The sequence below is a fragment of the Rousettus aegyptiacus genome, unplaced genomic scaffold (assembly GCF_014176215.1).
Source record: "Rousettus aegyptiacus isolate mRouAeg1 unplaced genomic scaffold, mRouAeg1.p scaffold_m13_p_17, whole genome shotgun sequence".
NCBI classification, from domain to species: domain Eukaryota; kingdom Metazoa; phylum Chordata; class Mammalia; order Chiroptera; family Pteropodidae; genus Rousettus; species Rousettus aegyptiacus.
This window is the reverse complement of record NW_023416292.1, coordinates 31,463,016-31,476,189: the sequence shown is the minus strand read 5'-3', so window position 1 is coordinate 31,476,189 and position 13,174 is coordinate 31,463,016. Positions and strand designations below refer to the sequence as shown.

Below are 13,174 nucleotides of genomic sequence, written 5' to 3'. Positions count from 1 at the left end.
TCCTATGAGAGTTAATGCCTGATAATCTGAGGAGGAGCTGAGGCGGTGATGCTGGCGCTGGGGAGCGGCTGCAGATGCAGATGAAGCTTCGTGGCTCACCTGCAGCTCACCTCCTGCTGTGCGGCCCGGTTCCTAACAGGCCACAGTCCAGTACCAGCCTGTGGCCCACGGTTTGGGGACCCCTGCCTTATAGCTCGGTTTCCTTGTACATACAATTGGAATTAGTAAGAGAAATTCATAGGCTCGACATGATAATTAAATGAGATAATCTGTATAAATCCATTAGCAAAATACCTAGCACACGGTAAATGCTTAATAAATGTTTGCTATTGTTGTCATCTTTATGTTAGGCAATCGGTTGCTTTTGAGGTTCTTGGAAGTACTTTTTTTTTTAATGTTGATGGAATACTCTCCTGAAAACTATTTTAAATTAATTTTAATATTTTGTATTAATTATCGTTGTTGTTAATTTGCAGAGTTAAAACTTAGTAAATAGCTAGAGAAAGTTCAGCTCAGCCCCTAACATAATTATCAAAACTTCCCAAAATGAGGAGCTGACTTAATGAGAGGATTCTACCCTGCTGGAGGTCCAAAGTCACATGGCTGGGGGATATCATCTTTTATTCCCGGAACTAGGGGAGGAGATGGGAATGTTGCCACTGGCTTTCCTGAGCCAGAAGCTGAATGAGCAAAATATACATTTCTCAGCACCCCAGAGACCCACTAACTTTTCTACCCCTGCTCCCAGCTCATTTCCGGGCCGGCCTTTCATTCACAGGTTGGAAAAGGGATGAGGATGCAAAGAGATTTTAATATTCATGGAAGCAACAGCATGGATGCTTCTGAGCACTTAAATAGAGTAGACTCTAAGACGGAAACACAAAGAATTTCCAACCAGGATATCCAGGTGAGGAATGGCCACCTGCAGCAAATAGGAAAACTGATTGTAGAATTTCAAAAGCCTCTCGTGGTTACTGAGAGCTCATTTCAACAGCTGATTCAACAATATCACAAATTCAGTTGACAAACCACTAATCAGTTCAATTTCTTCTGTTAATACTCTTCTACCTGAGTGAACATTTACATTTGGATGCAATCCAGCTGTTACTACCAGATGGTTTACGGGCGCAAGCTGAGGCACATCTGAAGAGAAACATCTGGAAACCTTCAAATTACATTCTTCTTGCTAAAATATCCCCAGGGGAACCGGGGCCTCAAGAAGAGAAAAATCCAAACTTTTCACAGATATTAAGAAGGATGTAAGTAAGATATTAAAGCTTTTTCGTCTTAATTAAAACTTTCAGAGAATAAGAACTTGACCTGAAATTCTAACGGGAAAAGCATTAAAGGAGTGTCACCTTCTGAGTGGTATTATGATGCCATTTATGAGAGACTCATCTTTAATCCATGTTTATGAAATTGTCCCACGACTGGAAAGTTCTGCCCTCAAAACCATTTGTCCAGGAGTGGTGACAGATCAGCACCGAGCTCCTTCAGGCAAGTTTGCTCTAAGGGGGCCTGGAGCAAATGATCTCCCTGGATTGTTTCAAGGGTCAATGAGATAATGGATATGCAAGTGCTTTGTAAAATGAAGAACACTTTAAGAATTGCAAAGGGCTGCATTAGCACACGATTAGCTCCTGTTAGAGACGACCCTTTTGACAGGAATTTGTGGTACAGCAAATAATTGTGGAGTAAAGCAAAGGAAAGTGATTAGCTAAGGCAGATTAAAAAAAAAAAAAACAACCCACAACTCACTCTTTATTAGACCAGTGATCGTCTTACATTATAGACCTGGGATGAGGGTGGGAAGGTAATTCTAGTTTTTTCAAAATTTGAAAATACTCTCTATATTATCCTAATTTGGGACTTCCTTTTCTACTGTAAGTTTCAGGCTTTCTGGGGCTGTACAGCTTTATGAAGGATTCATGGATCTTCAGGCAGAGACAACCCTGAGGGTAATCTGGACAATATGTATTATTTATCAGGCCCTGGGAAATATTTATTAAATGAACAAGTAAATGAATGAATGATCTATCTCATTCATTTATATACTAGTATACTTCAAAATATGTCCATCGATTATGTATTACTGCATACCAAAGTACTCCAAAATTTCATGGCTTTAAACAGCAACGAGCGGTCAGCCATTCCCCGTGATTCTGTTGGTCGGCTGGGTGGTTCTTCCGGCTCTGCCTGGGCTCACACCTGTGGCTGCATTCAGCTGTCAGATCAGCTGGTGACTGGGCTTCTGTCTCCCCTTTATGGTCTTTCATCCTCAAAGAAGCTAGACAAACTTCCTCGCATGATGGCACCTGAGTTCCAAGAAGGCGAAGCCCTGCAAGCAAGTGCTGAGCCAGCCACTGCTCTTCTCAGGTTTCTCGACGTCCCCTTGGCCAAGCAAGTCACCAAGTCCAGAGTCGATGAGGCAGAAACCTAAACCAGGAGGCTGATTCTTCATAGGCCAATAGTGGGACAGGCTACAACACTGCGATGAATGAACTGCACAGTCATTTAAAAGAATTACTGAATCCATAAGAGCTTTTGGTCATGAGTTTTCTCAATCATCGGAAGGCCCGTTCAGATACTCTTGCGAGGCTCCACTGAACTGTTTGACATTTTAGAGGGATCCTCACAGTCAAAATGGATGAGAAACTCTGTTCTAAATGAATGGACCATCTGCCAGGTACTTAAAATATTTGATCTTATTGATATGTTTGGGATGAGATGCAACATCTTGGGTAAATGGTACTTTAACGTTTGTTATGCTTTGCACCACAGCGGGATCATGAGTTTAGATGAAGAATGTTTAAAAGTCCATTCGGTACACTTGAAACTTCCTGGACTTCATTAACCCATGTCGCCATAATAATAACAATAACGAAGGTCATTCATGACTGCGCCTCTGCTAGAGGAATAAGATGGTGAGTTTGTTCTTTCTCATCCAGGGCAGACCACGTCACCCTGGAGCCTCAGCCCTGTGCCTGGCCCCACTGGCTTTAATGTAGTGGAGATTGAGGGTAAAGTACCAAAAGTCCACCTTCGCCAAAACACAAAACAGACAAACAAACAAACAAACAAAACACTGTAAAAAGCTGGCAAGTAATAAATATAAAACCTGTAGCTTAAATACTAGTTCTGTAGTGCCAGACGATGGCTATAAAGTGGGCAGGGCATAGACCAGGTAGAGGGCGGCAGGCAGGGGAAGCGGTGGGTGAGGAAGCGGGCACACGGACAGGGGGCTCAGTGGCCACCCTGGTCACAGGGGCGAAACGGTGCAAGGAGGGAACTCAGGCCCTTGGCGGGCTGGATATTTTCTTCGGTGAGAATGAATCAGGGCTCTCTGGGCAATCATTAACCAGCTACCAGGGAGACCCAGAGGAGAAGACCCCGCCCCTTTCCCTGGGCTCCTCCCTATGGGGATGTGACTGAATGAACTGATGGAGAGATTTTTGTGCTCGTTTTGAGTCCTGTTGATATCATGTTAATGGTCTATCTTCCACAGGTAGAAAAAAGTGCTTTCTCTTTCCTCCTAAGCATTTTATGATCTGAATCAATTTAGTAAATTCTACTTTTGTAAACTGAAGTAAAACATTTTTTTAAAAATGCTATCTGAATATCCCTGAACCCCGAATCATATATTCTGAATTCCGAGTTTCCTTACTTTCTGTGGCGATACAGTTATTTGCCATAGTTCTTACCTGGATGTAATTGGACAAATGGATTACGCAATCAAGACCTTAGCTGGAGTGTCACATTTGACGAGAATCCTCACTGAGTTAGGCATGACCGGTTGCTTTTGAGGACCAACAGCTGACCGTACTTATGGAGCTGATGCCTACAAAACCCTGCCACGAGTATGGGATGGGTTCTCATTCTTGCATGTGGTAAACAAGGTCACTTTTGGGAAAAGCCAGGGACCTTAGCAAATCTGGGAGACCTCGAGAAGAAAGGGACTTAAGTTTATGGGTAACCGCAGGTGAAGTCTGGTGGAGAGAGTTAGGTTTGGCTTTTTAGCAGGCCGCCCCTCTCCCTTCTCCATCAGAAGGATGCCCACACCAAGCCCAAGCGTCCTGCCCGGCCGTCTTCCCTCTGCAGGGAGCCTCCCCTAGCTCCTTCTCCAGGCAGAGCTCTCCCTCCAAGGTTCTTAAAACACTTGCACGTTTTAATGGTCCTGCAGGCCCAGGGTGCCATCCAGCACGTGGTACCACACAGAAGATAAAAATGGAATGAAGAGATGACTCGCAGCTAAGAAGAGCTAGTGTCTGAACTGAGATGTCAGGAGAGATTAGATTTTACAACCAGGGAGGGAGCTCAGGTTTCGGTAGTTGATAATGCTACCTGTTAGCCCCTTGGTCCACTTGGGGGGTCTGCGGCCAGATCCTGCTTTCCCTGCCTGCCCCTCCCCTACCTTCCAGAATTGGGGACGTAAAATCTGGGTGTCAAAAGCTCTGGAGACAGATCTGGTCTAAGATCCTCCCTTCCTTAATTCTGGGTGAGCTAGCAAGTTCCCTAACCTCTCTTAACCCCCCATTTCCTTATCTATGGGTGGCTGGTAAGGTCTGTAACACATTTAGAGCAGTTCCTGGCAAGAAATAAAAGGTCCCGATGATATCGTTATTGTCGTCCCTCCCGCCCTCCAGGATCCCAGCTCCTGTTATATTAACAAGTTAAAAAGCTGCTGACCTAGTTGTCTTCCCTTTGCACATTTGTCACCCTCCGCGGTGGCTCCTGCTTGCTAGGCTTTTGCCCCTGGAGGTCAGGGTCCGGAGTGTGTAATTTTCGCCTGGCTGGGTGTGTGTTTCTGACACTCTGAGGCTCTGGCACCCCAGGCGCCAGCACATAGCCTGGGAGCTGGCGCCCAGAGGAGTCTCTGAAGCATCCCCTGCATGCTCCACATGTGTGGGTTTTGACAGCTGCTGCTGAGGTCGCAGAAGCAGGGCTGTGGGTGGACCGCAGCCCAGGCCCTGTGTGTCCGAGGAGGGCTGGCCCACCCACCTGGAGGAAGCAGGGGGCACTGCGCAGCCCCAGGCCTGGGACCTGCAAGCTGCTTCACAGCCAGGCGGGGTGGGGGTGGGGGATCTGCTTCGTGGATTTCTCCCAACCGGAGGGGGTCCCTCAGAAGGGAGGGGGGAGGGGCTGCGTGCTGGAATTCACTGTACGAGCACCTGCTTCGTTTCAGATACTCTGTGACCCTCTGTAGCAGAGCCTTTCCTAGTGTGAGAAAGGCCCCACCTACTTTCATTTCTTGAAGCTTCTGCTCTGTTTTTAAGAAATAGAAAAATGCCAAAATAAGATCATAAAAAGGGCAACTTATAAATCTTACATTAACGCTTTTAACAAAAAAGCACTAACTGAATGACCACATTTGGAGATAATATCGGGGACCTTTTTCCGGGCTTCCCAGCAGGGGACTCGAGGGCTCTTGGCCCTGCCTCCCACTCCTCACCGTCTGGGGTGGTCCCCTGCAGGGAAGGGAAGGGAAGGGAGGGGCCTGCGGCTTGTGTCAGACAAGAGCAGACTGCGAACAGAACGTGACAGGAAGTGGACCAGTGTGGAAACGCGAGGCCGGTGCAGGGCCTGCAGGGGACACAGCTCCCCACCACCACCACCAGGTGTGAGAAGGATCAGAGGACCCGTCACCAGCTCTGCCCAGCCTTGGAGCCACCCAGCGCTGTCTCCCTTCATTCGTAAGTGGTCATTTCTTTGACCCCGGGATCACAGCCAAGTCCCCTTATGGTAGGAGCAGGTCTCTGTGCTCGGCCTGGGGACCTAGGACCACTGCCCGGCCCGCCTGGGATTCGGGGTACTCATACGGGCCTTGAGAGCACGATGCGCCGGGTCCTTGGGGAGCACCCGGGACCTGCGTCTGACCCCGAAACGTAAAGCTTTGCCTCCGCTGGGGGCGCACGGACACCCCGACTGGGAGGGCAGGCGGGAGGGGAGCAGACCCCTCACTCCGCAGCGCTGCCTCTGACTGGGCCCTAGGAGAGGCTCACCATCACTTCCCAGAACTGCCTGATGGGACAGGCAGGGTTCCAGACTGTCCATCAGCAGAGAAATCTCGCTGCCCGCCCCCTACCCACACCTGCGGTCTCCTCCAGGCCTGCCTTTCCGGGGGTGACCGGCAGTGCTGGTGTGGATGGTTCGGTCAGCCTGCTGTCCTTGCCCTTCCTCCACTGTGAGGAAGGGCAGGAGGGCGGACACCCGCCTACGGAATCCGCTGAACAAGTCCTTTCCCGGTCTGGCCAGGGAAGCAGCCCAGCTGGAGATTCGGTGTGTGTTTGGTGCCGTCTAGTGACTCGGGAGCCGCATGTCACCCTGTTGGACACACATTCTCTCAGAAGCATTCTCGGACTTCTGCATGCATGAAAACCCCTGGGGGGGGGGGTGGTGCTTGTGTCGGATGAGGAGTCCTGGGCTCTAGGTCTTAATCTCATTTGTCTGGCGGTGAGTCAGCGGGGAGAACCCAGGATGCTTTTCCTAACTTGCTTCTCAGACGTTCGTGAGGCAGGACTCCAGGCCACACCGAGAGCCACTCTCAGAAGGACGGTGCCTTCTGAGTGTCCTGTTGTCAGAAATAATTATGTACACTTGCACACTGACCGCTCCTAAATCTGTATCTTTGGCAAAATCTCCCAAGTTTCAGGCTGGTAGTTTCTAACTGGTTGCTTTATATCTCTAGGAACAGAAACACACATTTAACACGGCACCTGTGAATCCTTAATCTCTGCACCTCATCCCCAACCTCCTGTTATTTAGGGGAGGGTCAGCCTTTTTCGTTCTATTCAGGTCTTCAACTGATTAGATGAGGCCCACCCACAGTAGGGAGAGTGATCTGCTTGACTCAGTCTATCCATTTAAATGTTAAACTCACCCAAAAACACCCTCCCAGGAACATCTGGAATTGTGTTTGATAAACTGTCAGGGCACCACAGGACCCAGTCAAGTTGACACATAAAACAACCATCACAAGTGCACTCTGTGTCAACAGGGCACCCGGCACGTCACCTGAAACCACACGGTCTCCTAACGAAGACAGTCAGAGGTCGTAACTCCACTGCACACGATACAACTATCCTGTGGGCGACTGAAAACGCAGTAACCCCAGCCCCAGAAGAGGAGGTAAAGCCTTCGAGTGATATTTACTCTCCTCCTCGATATCCTATAACTTAAATATAGAGAATGTACATCTTATGTTACATGGCAAGAAAATAAAAGAGAGAAGAAAACAAAAATATTTCATATATGTAAAGATATTATACATGTATAAAGATATTTTACATAATAGATAGGTAGAGATAGGCAGATGATGACAGAGATGATAGATAGATCTTCTTCCGCTACCCATTCTGTATTCCCTGTGCCCTCTGCAAGCAGCTCAGCCGGTCGCGGCTCTTTACCTGGTGAGGTGACTCGGAAGATCACTTCTGAAGGATCCGGGCCATTCGTCGTCCTGCCGGGATTGGGTTGTTGCCGTGTTCCGGGAAGACCTCACTGTGGGGTGTGGGCCTGACTTCCTGAGCAGCCAATGAAGCCGGATGACACACTCTGGAAATACAGGGTAAGGAGTACCCCATGGCATGAATCTTGACCGGTGGAACAGGAAAGATGAAGGGCAGCTGGGAAGGCAATGCCCCCTTTCTCTCTCTCCTGCAGAATTCTCTGAGGGGAGGTCCTTGCAGCCTTTCTGTGCATTGAGTAGAGACAGCTGCTGAGCTAGGGCTCGTCGTGAAGCCGTGAGTGGCACACTCAGGCACCACGTCACATACCTTCGCCTGTCCCTTTGCCCTCGCTTCTTTTCTCTCACCTTCACGGCCCTGGGCTTGTACCTGCCAAACATTTTCACATCCTGACACTGCTTCAGGCTCTGCTTTCTAAATAAACCGGGCAAGACAACTTAAAAGTGAATAATGATGAAAATGGTACCTAGAAACGCTTTTGGAATGCAGCTACAACGAAGAGAAAACTTTATGCATTAACTATCTGGATCAGAAAAGAAGACTGAACATTAATGAGTCGGCTATCCAATCGAGAAGTTAGAGAAGGAATAAAAATAAGTTCAAGGAAAATATAAGGCACGAGAGTTAATGACTAAAGTTATAGATCGACAAACCCCAAAATTGTTTCACTGAAAATATGACTACCTAAGAAAAAAAAACCTAGTAAAAAATAAAAATAAAAAAATTTTAAAAAAGGAGCCATCTTTTCGAGGCTTGCTAGTGGACGGAAAGGCGGAAGAAACATCTGAATGTAAGTGGCCTCAGAAACAAGAGCACAAAAATCAGAAGCATGTTCATCCCACTGATCACACACACACACACACACACACACACACACACACACACCCATTCATTAAAGAAACTGAACTTCTTTGTACCAACAGAAGAGGGCACTGTTGAGTTAAGAAACGCAGCAAACCATCCGTTTCAGCTGGGTTCCCGCAGAAGCGGAGTTGGAGACCAGAGCTTGCACACCGACAATCTGAGAAGTGATCTAGAGGAACCTGAGTCAGGAACTAGGGAAAGAATGAAAGGAAGGAGGGAAAATCAAGCCAAGGGGGTAATGATGGGGCTGATTATTGCCGTAGGCAACCAGAGCTCAATCTCTGAGGAGCCCTGTAGAATGCAGACCCGTCTGCCCTCCGGATAGAAGAGCCGACCGTTTAGCCCACTGGTTGGAATGTAATTTAATCCCATTGGAGAATGTGGCAGGCAGGGCCTTGTGCTATTCGCATCTCCCTTGGAGAAAGAATTTGCCAAGGACCTGCGAGGAGTGTGCTTGGCAGAGAGCCTGCGGCGGCAGTGCAGTCGGATGTGCCTTGGCGTTAGAACCAGCCATGCTTTCCCACGGCAGCACCCAGTTAATGGGCGGGCATGGCGGGGGGCTTGGGACCTGCCATTTCTGCCCAGCGAGAGACTCCTCTAACAGGCGATCTTCGCTCCAGGGTTCCCTGTTGGGTCAAGACTTGGTCAGATCTGCCTTGCCATTTGAGGCTGTCGCTATCCAAGCCTACTTCCTCCCGGTTTCCTTCACAGGCATCTCATCCGCGTTGTGCGCAGCCCCCCGCCAAATACACACACGCTGGCACTCTTAACTCCATCTCGGCCTGTGCTTCCTGGGAGACTCAGCTGGAGTGCCCCGTGGAGTCCTAACTCCTTTCGAACACCCGGGTCCGCACACACGTCTGAGGATGGGCGAGTGGGCTCATGGGGGTACGTCACACAGCAGTGCCAGAAAACCTCAGGGGAGAAAGCTAGAGCTAGGTGATGTCGCTGAGGCCAGACGCTGTCAGTTTATACCTGTGCCCAGCTGGTTGCCCCAGCAGTGGCCAGAGTGAAAAAGGTGACCTGCAAGGACGAGAAGCCGGCCATAAGCAAAGTCCGATGCCACCGACACTCAGGTCCGGGCCTGACAGTACATCCGAGCCGCTCCAGAGCCTTCGCTGTGTGGTCACACTACACGCACGAGGTTCAGCACACCAGAGTCGCACTGCTGTGGCTGATCATCACGGCTGTCATTCTCACCGCGTCCTCCCTCCAGCACTCCTAGATCTCCCTCTGCGCAGCCGGCACGGCAGTGGGGTGAGGGTGCCCGGCTGGTGCGGCGCTTCAGCCCTTGCTCGTCGCAGAGGGGCTGGGAGCCCTGGCCGGGCCGTGGCAAGGCTCGCCTGGGGGCCCAGCAGCGGCCGGCTCCAGCTCTTCCTCGGAGGGGGCACCCAACGCCCCCTCCGAGGCTGCAGCTCCCCTCTCCGTCTGCTTCTCCACTGCTGACAGGTTCCCCAAAAGGCCAGGTCGTAGCCATAGCTTCATTTTCAGTGGAGCCCTTACCACGTGCCCTGGCGGAATGCTCCCCTCTCCAAGCAAAGAGTCAGCAAGGTGGGAAAATGCCAGTCACTCCTTGTTGCAAGTAAAGTTCTTTCCCCTTTTTCTAAGAGCAGCTTTCTTTGGAATCCTCATGCCTGGCTTGTGAGTAAGGGACCCCCCTGCACAAGGGAGAGGAGGAGAAACCGGCATTCCCCACTCCACCATCCCTTTTAGGACCTTCTTGCTTCCTCTCTGACTCTCTGCTTTCTCTTCATAGGCCCCAGGTGGGTGGACGAGACACCTCTGGGCCAGCACGGCCACCCAGAGCACGTCCCAGGGGAGGGTCCAGCGCTTCTCTTCAGAAAACGGTAGAATTCATCACTTACTGTTTTCAGCTTCAAGGCATCAGCAAAAATTCTGAGACCATCATAAATGTCCAATTTAAGACGGTAAGATGTTCGACCTCACTGTAGTCATGGAAATGTAAATGAAAGCAATTGCAGAATATCATTTTTTACTCATTAGGTTGGCAGAAGTTAATAAGAGCAATACGAAGGCTGGACAGGACCTGGAGCAACCCTCCAGGAGGCTGATGAGGATGAGGTTATAATTTTTTCCTTTTCTTGTGTTCACATGGAGAAAGGAGGCGTTTGTACCTGGAAAACACTAATTACAGCTCACTGTGTGTTTTATATGTAATATGCAATATCTTAAAGTTATAATTTTTAAAGCCTAGTTTATCTTAAACTTTTGGGTTCAACTTGCAAATTGTTTTGTTCTATTTACAAATCTGGCAATTAAAAAGAGTTTTAAAAATTGTTTCTACCGGCTCTCTGATCAATCTTCAACTAAATTTTAACCGATGAAATCTTTTAACACTTATCCCACTTATTTTTAATGAATCGTATTTCTTTAGACATTTGAAAGTACAATTACAATTTTAATATGTTGGATTCTTCCAGGCAATTGAAACTTCTGTTGTGGCAGACCTAACAAGCGAAATTATTCTCGGCAATTATGCTACTTTTGCAAATTAATAAATCAATCTTGTAAATGTGGTGTTTCAGGTTCTCGTATCCATTCCAAACATCATAAATACAGAAAAGCAGACACAGTATATGCAAAGCAGCAGAATGAGTTTGAGGCTTTTTCTAAATCCCATACCGTATAGCACTGGAAAGATTTCTGCACGTATTTTTTCCATTATCTCGGTGCTTATTTGTATACCTTCCCAGGGTGTCTAAATTGCTCCCTCAACCAAGGGAAACAAAATTACCACCTCAGCTGAACGATCCTATTCAAGACGCAGGTTGAAAAGTTGACTTTTTTTACCACCCGGTTTGAGACGCATCGCAAACCTTCCACATTATTTGCTTAACCGTCTCATCGCCCACGTTTTCTAGAGTGCTCTGTTGACCCAGGTGGAGGTGATGAGCCTGCGCGGGGCGGTCCTACCAGCTACAGGGGCCTCATTCATCGCCCCTGGCTGGTGAGCATGCGCACTGTGGTGGTTGTGGAGCTCCTGCATCCTCCTCCTCACCAGGCTGAGGGAAACCCCCACAGTGCACCTCGGGACCACATCGTCCCATTTAGATCAACAAGCTTCCACGGCATGCTTCAGGAACAATCTTCTGGATGCAAAGCCCTTTCATTTTAAAGTCGGCCATGGTTGAGACACACATACGCACACGCTCGCCTCGTCAATGATCATACCCTATCGTCCAGCACATCGCCCGCGCCTCCCTTTCCCATTCGTCCCAGCAAACACTTCACGCCGTTCTGGTAGCTGAGAAGTCCCAGCGTCGTCACCGGCCCAAGAACATAACCTCCCCAAGAGCTTGGTTTCCAGTGCGTAAAAGAAAAAGTGCGCCTCTTCTGGCCATTGAGAAAAAGAATGAATCCCATAATTAGAGAACGAGGCTTCTTTTCAGGATGAAGAAAGCTGGAAAGAATGTTCTTCCCACTCTCACAATGTATTTGTTCCCACTCTAACAAAATCCATGGCTGGATAAGCTACAAAGTTATAACTTTTACGGAGCGCATGAGAGATGTGAGTTCACACGGCAGCCAAGTACCCCAAATTCCAAGGAGGGTCAGGCCCACGAAGGCAGGGTGGGACACGCAGCATCTCTCTGTTGGCAGAGCGTGGGAGAACTTTGTATCTGCCAAATAAGCCAGTGAGAGGAAGCAAACTCAAATGTTAACAAATCCTTAGAGGCCACGGGAAGGTCGGCGTGTCAGTTTGGAATAGCTGGGGGGTCTGGACACAAGGAGAGCTTGTTCTCGCTTGCAAACTCTTCTTCGTGAGCCTCCCCTGTGTGCTCACAAGAAAGGCTGGGGGCAGGGGCAGGGGCAGGAGAGTGACCTGCGTCTCCTCTCTGACTCAGGAGGGAGGAAGATAATGGATGGCTGAGGGGGACGGGCACAAAGCCCTGCTTGCTTCCTCTTCTCCTATGAAGCAAAAGCATTAAGACTTTGAGGGAGAGTGAACTCTCTAGGGCCACAGCTTCTGGAAGAAGAGAAGTAAAGTTCATCTTTCCCAGGAGAAGGTAGGAGATGCTCTCTCAGGACATAGGCAAAGAGCCATTGCTGCTGGAAGAAGGGTAGAAGAACAAACCCTGTACCCATAGCGGGGGCAGGAAATGTCGTGGGTCCAGAAGCCTATGCTGATGTCAAGAATACTGCACGGTCGGGAAGGGGTAGATCAGTGAAACAGGATACAGAGCCTGAAAGAGACTTGCAAATATAGTCAACTGGTCTTTGACAAAGGACAAAAGCCACATAATGGAGCAAAGATGGACTTTTCAACAAATGCTCCTGGGACAATTGGCCATCCACATGCAAAAAAAAAAAAAAAAACTATAAAACTAAAGGATAACATAGGAAAAGACCTAGATGCCTTCAGTACGTTCATCTTTCTAGATAGAACACCAAAGGTGGAATCCATGGAATTAACGTTTGATGAGCTGGGCTTCGTTAAAGTTAAAAACTTCTGGTGTGCAAAAGAGCATTAGAAGGAAAGCCACAGACTTGGAAAAATCACTTGCAAAAGACCCCTCTGATAAAGGACCGTTATCCAAAATATTCAAAGAACTCCTAGCATTCAACGGTCAGAACCCAAACAACCTAATCAAAGATGGGCCAAGGACTTTAACAGAAGCTTCACCAGAGAAGCCATATGGACGGAAAAGAAGCACACGAAAAGATGCTCCGCAGCCTACGTCATCAGGGAAATGCACATTAAAACAACGACGAGACACCACCGCACCCTGTGAGAACGGCCAAAAGACGGACACCGTCGACGCCAAATGCCAGTGAGGACGTGGAGCAGCAGGAGCTCTCCTCACCGCCGGCGGGAATGCAACACG

At 48.7% G+C, this 13,174-nt stretch overlaps 1 protein-coding gene and 1 long non-coding RNA gene across 4 annotated transcripts in view; both read left to right on the top strand.

The window, feature by feature from the left end:
• Positions 1-478: 478 nt before the first annotated feature.
• On the top strand, positions 479-4,759 carry LOC107499833. The gene is made up of 3 exons (XR_001594381.2): positions 479-1,259; positions 2,285-2,686; positions 2,782-4,759. It is a non-coding gene; the product is annotated as an uncharacterized LOC107499833 (long non-coding RNA).
• A 776-nt stretch (positions 4,760-5,535) lies between these two features.
• VANGL1 (VANGL planar cell polarity protein 1) overlaps positions 5,536-13,174 on the top strand; it is a 73,892-nt gene continuing 66,253 nt past the window's right edge. The window contains exons 1-4 of one of the 3 annotated variants that reach the window (XM_036235050.1): positions 5,536-5,690; positions 6,995-7,125; positions 7,381-7,564; positions 10,084-10,255. The gene's annotated coding sequence lies outside the window, so the exon portion shown is untranslated. Of the gene's footprint in view, positions 5,691-6,994; positions 7,126-7,377; positions 7,565-10,083; positions 10,256-13,174 lie in introns of all 3 variants that reach the window. The other 2 variants (XM_036235051.1, XM_036235052.1) reach the window with 2 other exon arrangements.